The sequence below is a fragment of the Pelmatolapia mariae genome, linkage group LG3_W (genome assembly GCF_036321145.2).
Source record: "Pelmatolapia mariae isolate MD_Pm_ZW linkage group LG3_W, Pm_UMD_F_2, whole genome shotgun sequence".
NCBI classification, from domain to species: Eukaryota; Metazoa; Chordata; class Actinopteri; order Cichliformes; family Cichlidae; genus Pelmatolapia; species Pelmatolapia mariae.
In genome coordinates this window covers 22,529,549-22,539,569 of record NC_086229.1, presented here as the reverse complement: position 1 = coordinate 22,539,569, position 10,021 = coordinate 22,529,549, and positions in this window count along the sequence as shown.

The window sequence follows — 10,021 nt, the reverse complement described above, 5'->3', positions numbered from 1 at the left end:
AGTTATGAGGGTTAAAAAAATTTTAATGCTGTAAGTCTGGAATGCGGCAACTTTGGGTTCTGGCGCACCAAAACTAGCACAGAGTGGATCTGGTTAGAGAAATCAGAGTGTTTCCAGTGAAGGACTGGACTGGACCAGTACATGTGAAGCAATGTACCAGGAGCACCCCTACACCTTCTACAGGTTGTGTCCACCTCTGCATGCTAGCTTAGCCCTGGACCAGTGCTCCCCATGATCTTAAATTGGATAAGCATGTTTCGAACACACACTGATATATTGTAAACTTGGCCAAGGATAGAATGCCACAGTTGATCTCTGATATGAATGCTAAAGTCACAGGTAAAGAGATCCTGTACAAATAAGACTCCATGGTGACTCAAACTGGTGATGACAGTTCGAGATTGTAGTGTCACCAATATAACGCATCATAAAACAGTGTCATATCCCATTCCTGATATTTGTGGCCCAGTGGTAGTACTGGAAATTGGAAAGGGCTAAGCCTCCCACTGGCTTGGCTCTTTGAAGTTTCAGCTTTCTTCAGTTTTAGATGTTTACCATTCCAAATAAATAATTGATTAAGAAATCCAGAGATTTAAAAAAGGATTTGGGAAATAGGACTGGAAGGCATTCAAATACATATAGAAATGTTGGTACTAGCATCATTTTTACACTGTGTCAAATCCCCAACTCTTTGACCTTCGGGCTGAAGGAAGAACAACACTCGGTGTTTAATGCTGAATCAACAATCTCTTTCATCCATACAATTCTCATTATTCCATACAAACCCTTTAAGCATTACAAGCGTCTGGACAGGAGATGTGCACAGGAGGGTGTCAGGCAAAATCTCGAAGTGTCCAAGTGACCATTTCTCACATTCTTATAGCATAGAATTGAGGCACTTCAAATATTTCCACAACTGTTAATCCTGCCAATTAAAGACAAACACGATGGCGTAGAGCCTAAAATGGTAAGAATAGTGACAATTAGTTAATACTGAAGCAGACCATGTTTTTTTTAGTTTTGTTTCTTTCTTTTTTTTTATAAAAGTGCAGCCATCATCATCAAAACATTAAACTCAAAATGTGGAGCTAATTTGTGTTTTTCTATGTACAGTTTCCCAGGCTGTGGTGGTGGAGGTGAATGAGGGGAAAATGTTTGTCCTATTACCCTGCCAGTACTCAGGAGTTATATTTACGAACCACACAGTGATGTGGACTCGCAATGATCTTTATCCCAAAACTGTCCACCGACAACGAGAAGGAGGAGATGATCTTAGAGAACAAAACCAGTGTTACAGCAGACGCACATCAATAAGACCTGATGCTCGGGACACTGGAGACTTCAGCCTCACTCTGAGAAAACCAACAGAGTCTCACAGTGGAAAATACACCTGCTCCATCACTGATGGACAAGAAGAGCTGATAGTGAGACACGTATGGCTGCAAGTCAAAGGTAATAAATAAATGACACCTGCTGTAACCAAAGATCAAAGGCCAATGCTGTAGATACTCCAGACTCGGGCCCAGGTTAAAATATGTTGGATGATATTAATTTTCTGTTGTTCTTTCCCAGCAGGATCTGTGTTCATGGAGTGGTTTATGATAACTTTATTCTGTGTTGTGGTCACCCTTGTTTGCATAGCTTATGTCTACGGTGCTCTCAGGAATGAAGCATTACAACACAGAGCAGAGAAGTAATGTGAGTCTGTGTCTTGCTGTTCTCTTGTATGACTGCATTCATGTTTAGGGGTTTAGCTGAACAGACACATATTCTGTTGCTTTCCTCTTTTTTCTTTAGGTAATGTAAGCTGACCTGCCTCAGGAAACTACAGTGGACTGGAGGTGCCCGAACTACAAACATGGCTGTCCATATCTGATGGTTTAACTGGCATGCTAAAAACAGCCATAGTGAAAATGACTCAGACCTGTTAACCTAAATATATAACTGCTGCTTAGACTGAGGTCCTTAACACTGGATATTACACTCTGAACAGGACACACACACCAAAGTGTCTGTTTTCTCTGTTCTGTTGATGTTAAGATGTTTGCAAGGAGGGCACCTTTTCCTTTTTCACTCTGCAGGTGACCATCGGGGGCACACTTCAAAAACTCTAAATCTCACCAAATATATTTCTCTTATTTTTTGTGGAAAAAACAGGTCATGACACTTAAAAATAAGACAAAATCAGCTAAAGAGTAATATTTCAGTAAGATATGCGAAGTTGTTTTTAGCCAGTGAATCTTGAAACTGGGGAATTTTCACTTATTTCAAGTAAAATATCTAAATAACTTTATATTTTCTTCATACAGTTTTAAAGTAAACCAGAGACCTGTTAACATCATGAGTGTGGATGTGGAAGCTGCTGCTCTGTGAGGGTGGGAGTTTCAAATAAATACAGGGTCATGAGTGGCCACAAGGTGGCGATGCTGGGGACTTTTTAATCTATTCAAAAATACATTGATCCTTCAGACTGCTGGGTCTGAGCAAACACAGTAAAATGACAACGTTGGAAATATAACAAATCTGAATATTGCAGAAAAAGAAGAAGCTTTATTTGCACAGATGAAGGAGAGATGTTATTACTCCTGTTTTACAGTTTATTCACAATCAGAATTATTTTACAACAAATCTGAACTTCATGCTCCCCATTCATTTATATCAGTGTTAGCATGTGTGCTGTTAGAGCAGCATCTTTCTGTCACAGCCAGAAAAGACTAAAGTCCATTCTGGAGCCTGTAAAAGCGTCTCTGTCGTTAACACGGATTTGAAACAAAGCCCAGAGTCTTTCTGTCCTGAACTGTAGAAGTTAATCATTGATTTTACCCTCTGCCACCTGTCTGACTACTTCATGTGTCTGTGTCACATTCACTGACTGTCTCTTCCTCTAGATTGTCTTTGTGAAGCTTTACATGTAAAACAGCAGCATCTGCATCAATGCTTCAGTAAAGCCTTTATTTAGATCCTGTGTGGAGCTGCACAACCAACATGTGACTTTTAGCTTTGATTCAAAGTGTTTCATTAACAGCATCACATTAACTAAAGAAATGTTTACACAGGGGTGTCCAGGGTGAGGCTGTTCACTTATTTAATTACATTAAATGAATGAACCATCAAACCTGCAGCTGGTTTAAAGTGTTTTATAGGATTTGACTGTATTTTTAAATAAATGTGCTGAAAAGATGAAGTGAAACCATCAGAGAGTAAAAAATAAGATATTACAGGAAGTCCCGACCTGCTCGGCTGCACGTTCAGTTTATCAGTTTGAGTTTCTGTGTGAAGGTCAAAGTTCGGTCATCACATGAGTATCTAACATGTCATAAAAGTCACCAGGATACTCGTACAAACACTGATCTATAACATAGAATCAGGCTGTGTGTCTGTATTATTCTCTACATACAGACTGTAACACCAACCTGAAACTGTAAACTTGTCACTAAAGAACTAAAATTACACATTAACAAGTTTATTTTGTTTCTTAGCAAAGTTCACATTTTATTGCTGCTTTGCTGAAGTTTGGTCGAGTCGGGCTGTAAATGATCAGCGACACACCTTATTGAGCCGTCTGCTCACACTCTTCCTCACAACTTTGATTTAACTCTGTGGATCAGCAGCAGTGACATGGTCACAGTGGGTACTGTAGCTGTCAGCCTCATGTCCTGGTGTGAGCAGTGTGAGAGTGTCAGTAGATGATCAGCAGAGGAAAGTGAGAGCTGCTGTGAGCTGATGTCCTGAAGGGCTTTTAAAGAGTCTCTGAGTTTGACAGGAACATGAAGATGTTTGTGGTGTTTGTGATCCTCCTGCACGGTAAGTACACCTTCCTCTCTCTGCTCTCATCATCATCTCTCTCTCTTTAATGTGTTGAAGTGCAGCAGGAGGAGATTTCCATCAAACACTGCATTCTGATTCAGATCAAACTAACAATCCAAAGCAGCAACTTTCAAATCACTGGATTCTTCTTGGTGGCTTTCAGATGAGCTCATGTTACAATCAGCTGCTGTGTGTGTGTTGTTGTGTAGCTGAAGCTCTGACTCACATTTCATATGTGACCAAAGGAAACTTGGTGCTGTGTTTGTGTGTGAGGCTGGATGCTTGTTAATAGTTTGAAACACAGATTGATATGGAGATCTGTATGAAGGCTGTGATCATTTATATTTCTCTGATTTGTTGGTTGCTTCTACAGAGAAGCCACAGCACTTAATAAGTCTGCAGGACTGTTAACAAAAAACCTTTGTGCGAATTCAATAACATTTTTCTTGGCACCACTTAGACAGTTAATGTTTCAAGGATCTAGTTTTATAGAAAAAAAACAGAGATTATTATTTAGCCAAATTTGATTCAGTGTTACACGATCTTCCCCTGCAATGCACTCAACTAAAGCAATGCAATTTTTTCATAATGCACATTTCAATGTGCCTACACAGCAGACAGAAACAAACTTATTTTGATATATTAACTTATTTAAGCAGACCATATAGTATCAGCAACATTTATACTATATTTTAGACCCCTAACAAACCCCTGATGGTATTTTTGGTTGTAAAAATTGAAAACTGCTGATTGAAATTGAAATTTTACTCACTTGAAATGATGAGCGGCAGTCAGGTGCCTGACCTGTTAGACCTTTGTATTAGAATTTCATGGTCAACAGTGTCGAACGCAGCAGTGAGACTGAACAGAACAGAAACTGCAGTTTCATGGAGATGGGCTCGACTAAAGAGGTGCAAGACTTTAACTTTGTCAACTACAGCTGAAAACACTCAATAAATAAACTACAGTAAATGTGATTGGCTGACTACTCTGCTCCCTGTAGATAAATGTGGTCTCTGAGACAAACTCACAGCATGCAGCTAATATCTGTGTTTATGTGTCCTCAGTGTCCCAGCATGCCCTGGCTGTGCTGGTGCAGGTGTATGAGAAAGCAAAGGTTGCTCTGCTGCCCTGCCGGTTCTCAGGCTTCATTCCTGATTAGCCCACAGTGATGTGGACTCGCAGTGATCTGGATCCCAAAACTGTCCACATGACACAAGAAGGAGGAGATGATCTTACAGGACAAAACCAGCATTACAGCGGGCGCACATCAATAATGGTCGATGCTCTGAACTCTGGAGATTTCAGCCTCACTCTGAGAAAACCACAACGGACCGACGTCGGCAACTACACCTGCACCATGAGTGATGGGACAGGAGAACGGAGACTGACAGATGTGCAGCTGCAGGTCAAAGGTCAGCAACAAACACCTGCTGAAATTACAGGTCAAAAAATCTCTCCTGTAGACAAAGGTCAGAGGTCAAATGGAGAGGTAGTATATCCTTAAAAAATGGAAGGAAGGACAAAAGAGGTTGAGGGAGATGAAAAAGGAACAGAACTATCTACAGCCAACTATCAAATGTTTTTCTGATGTATCTGTCACAAATCACACATCCTGATTTGACAGTAAGAAACACCAGTGAACATTTTAGGTTTTTATCTTTAATAGTTTTTTAGATAGTTTTTTATCATTTCTAAAAATTGCCTCAGACTTTTCAGTGGTTTCCCTGTTGGTGAGTAATGCCTGGTAAACCAAATAATACCATCAGACATCTTCACCAGTAAAAGGACAGAGTCAGAGCTCAGGAATGCAGGTGTTCATCATGCTTCAGTAACCACTAATGTTTTTCTGCTCCTGCTCTTGTGGCTGAAAATGTTGCTCTTGTCCTCATAGACGACCCAATGAAGGTGACAGTGGGGGAAGGGTCAGAGTCTGTCCTCCTGCCCTGCAAAACAAAACCTGGGCTGCCTGAGGACATCACACTGGAGTGGACTCGTGCTGACATAGTGGTCTATGTGTATCCATACAAGAAACAGGACGGACTTTACAGAGACCGAACAAAAATAAATGAAGACCTGCTGAGAACTGGAGACCTCAGTCTGACCCTGAAATACCCCACAGAGAGAGACAGTGGAGGATACATCTGCACCATCTACAGGGACAAAGACATCCTGAGACAGAAAGTAGTGCTGCAGGTCAAAGGTAAGTGATGCTGACACAGGTCAGAGGTCAATGCTAACAATCAAAGTCACGATTCAGAGGTTTTATTTTTTTCGTATATTTCTCCACAGAACGGTTTCCATCCTGGGCCACAGCTCTCCTGGTTCTCTTGGTTCTTCTTGTGGTTTCTGGAGGTCTTTTATTTTATTTCCGGCACTATTTCATGTCAGGTGAGTGTCTCCTACTACACTACCCATAATGCAGATGGTTAGCAGGTGTCCTCTGGTGGCTACGTTATAGTCAGTTTTTCTTCACAAAGTTTATAATCACCATCCAGATGAACATTATCTCTGACTGGGCTTGGGTTTGGTTGAGCCGATATGAAGGTAGGACATGTTGAAATTTCATCATATCCCTCAGATAACAGGGTTAGCATATTTTATACTAGAAACAGTCAAACATGTTTGAACTGCAAATATTTGACTTCATCCAGTCAAAAAAACTGTGCTCGGTGCTGCTGATGTATGTACAGCTCATGTTGTGTTTGTTGTCCACTCAGACCATAGGGTAGAGGTGGATTCAGAGGAGGGGGCTGTCCAGCTGCCCTTCAAAACCAAATTTCACCTGCCTGAAGATGTTAAAGTCGTGTGGAGTAACTCTTACAACAAAAATGTCCACGTGTATGAGAACGGCTCTGACCAGCCTGAAAAACAGGAAGTGGTTTACAGAGACCGAACAAAGATGAATGAAGACCTGCTGAAAACTGGAGACCTCAGTCTGACCCTGAAACACCCCACAGATGGAAACACAGGAATCTACACCTGCACTGTCTACAGCAGGGAGGGAGACATCCTGCAAACGAAAAGAGTGGAGCTGAAAGTCAGAGGTCAGTGCTCTACATACAGGTCAAAGGTCAGAGGTCAATGTTGTAACTAGATGACCCGTGGTTGTTCCTACCAGTGTATATTTGCTTGAACAATAATTTGTGATCTTTTTCTGATAAAAGAAGCTTAACCCTTTAAAACCAGTCGGAGGGGGCACGCTCCATTTTGCGTAACTGTATTTAAATCCCGGTAGCACTGCAACCACATAAGCTAGCGCAATAAATTTTTTTTGCATATGAAACAAGAGGAGTTGTACTTACATCTTATTCCATCAGCTTGTCCTAGGTCACGGTCTCCTTCCACATGTGGCTTTGCAAAAATTGCATAAAAAGCAGTTGCAGCAACAAAAACATAATATTGCAGAAACACACTTAAAAATTGGCATATCTCAAAAATTAAACCAAGAAGACACTGAAAGTAAATTTCCTGAGGTTGGAAACTATTTTGTGAAAGTTTTTTGTACTTACAGTTTTGAGGGATAAACCTCTTAAATTTCTCTAACTAGAAATATATTAAAAAAAAAAAACTAAAAAAAAACTAAGACAATTTTCAATTTTTTGTAGTTCATTGGACTTTTTTGCAATTTATGTAGTTACTGTGGACTTACTGCATACATATTTGGGCTTTAATGGTTGTATTGATGTATAGCAACTTGAAATGCTCCCAAAAATGGCACTACAGCAAACATAATATATAAATATAAAGATAAGCTCTGGTGGACTTGGTTCTATGGTAGGTCTTAAAGGGTTAATGGCAAAATAAAAACTAATACTTCAGGACAAAATCTATATTGAAATGACACTTTCATCTATTTATGCAAACAAGATGAAAGTGTTTTGGAGACACAAGAGCCAATCAGATGTTGACTTGCACTTAGGCTGCATTGCATTTGTCTGTTTCTCAGTGTCTGCATGCTGGTCATTAAGAGTCAGTTCTCTAATACAGAAGACAGTCATTTCAGTCACTTCAGTCATTCATTGTTTTTATCTCCTTTGGGTGAAAGGAGAGGTGAAATTGCCATCCCATAGTGACAGATCATCCAGTGGTTAGCACTGTTGTCAAGTGCAGGTTCTCCCTGTGACTGTGTGGGTTCTCTGTAGCTTCTCAGAAAAGGGTCTAATTTGCATGAACATGAGACATGATCAGGACTTGTGTGCTGATTGTTAGAAATAAGAACTCGTACTGGTGGATTTTGTTTTTGACGGTGTGTTACAGAGAGAGGAAGTCCAGTTTTGGACAGTTGCAGCTCATGTCTGTGATGTCTTAGTGTCTGCTCGTGAGTCTGTATGTTTAGTCGGTGTGTTTCCTGTTTTACTTTGAAGGTCCGTGTCGGATGTCAGTGTTTTCTGTGTCCCATCCCTTGTCACGTTAAGCCTGCTTTTGTTCCAGCTGTGTTTCCTTCGTATCTCTCATTTCCTGATAGCTCCCTCTGTGTATTTAAGCCCCATGTTTTCCTTGGTCTGTGTTGCTATATTCCTCACTTTAAGCTGTGTGTTGTGTTTGCCTGCTTTGCGTGTCCCATTACGTTCAGACCAGAGTAAAAGTGTTGTGTCTCATGTTGTGTTTGTTACGCTCTCAGACTGCCAGGTGGAGGTGAAGGAGGGGGCGGAGTCTGTCCAGCTGCCCTTCAAAACCACACAAAACCTGCCTGAAGACGCCAGAGTAGAGTGGGAATACTGTGAACCTGAATGCAGGAAGATCCATTTGTATCATAGTGGATCTGACCATCTTGAAGAACAGGACCAGGATTACAGAGGGCGAACCAAGATGAATGAAGACCCTCTAAAAACTGGAGACCTCAGTTTGACGCTGAGACACCCCACAGAGAGAGACAGTGGGAGATACAGATGTGAAGTCAAAAGGGGTGTTGTACTCCTCAGAAGGAAACGACTGCTTCTCAAAGGTTGGTTGGTTGGTTGGTTGGTGGTTTTTGTGTGTCTCTGACTGTCTTGTGTCTCCTCTGCAGTGAGAGTTCAGGATCAAACAGTGGACATCAGGAACAGAAGCAGCTCCATTGATCCGACTTCTCTGATGGCTGATCAATCAGTTTGATCTGTGTGTTCTTTGATTATTGATCAGTGATGTCAGAGTGGAGTCAGTGTGATGTTGCTGTTTGTCACTCAAATCTCCAGAAGCCGAACAAAAACAGACTCACAGGTCTCATGCAGAAAAAGAGACGGTCCATTACAGTGATAAAAATGCTCAACCTACCTCTATGAAATACAACAATAAAAAAAAAGCTGTTTCAGGACTGCGCTCTTCTGGAGCTCTCCGATGTTGTTCCTGGAATCTGCTGGAGCCACTCGCCTAGCTTGGGAGTCACCACACCGAGTGCTCCCACTGCCACTGAGACCACCGTTACCTTCACCCTCCACATCTACTCGAGCTCTTCTCTGAGCCTTTGGTATTTCTCCAGCTTCTCATGTTCCTTCTTCCTGATGTTGCTGTCATTCGGTACATTTATCACCACAGCCGTCATCCTCTGTTTGTCCAACACTACTATGTCAGGTTGGCTATTCCAGTCTGTGTCTGTAATACACAGATTAGAAGTTGTTGATCAAAGCGATTTCATATAAAGTTGCAAATCTGTTATTCTTTATGAAAGTTATTCTAAAGAAAATGAAATTGGTCACAAACCTGATAGTTAACAAACACAGATGTACAACATGTTTTAAGGAGGTACCAAACCTGGAAGGAGATGCTGTGAACCAGCTGTGGTCAATAGTTTGCTTGTCTTGATGATTTTGGAGTTTTTAAATATTTATTTCAGATATTCTTTTTTCAGGTTCGATTAATTGTACAGGTCATTTCTTTATTGCCTTTTAAAAACAGTAATTTGTTTAAGGTTTCAAGGCTGAATTCATTTGGATTTTTCTTTAATTCATACAAATATATACATAATCTCCACCATCACTCTGTTAAATCTTTAATAATCACTCAAATAACGGAAGAAATGGATGTATTTAATTTTTCATTTTTATGACTTCATGAAGGATTACAAAGAAAAAATGTCAACTGTTTACATTATGAAAAATTAGCTCAATAAAAATATGAATATAGAAATAAATCACAGGGTCACATGTAAAGCGTCACAAAGGAAACATGAACTTCTTCATGTCAGAGCTCCGGCACTCGCTGTTCTGTGACAGGTGAAAAAAAACGCGTTTAT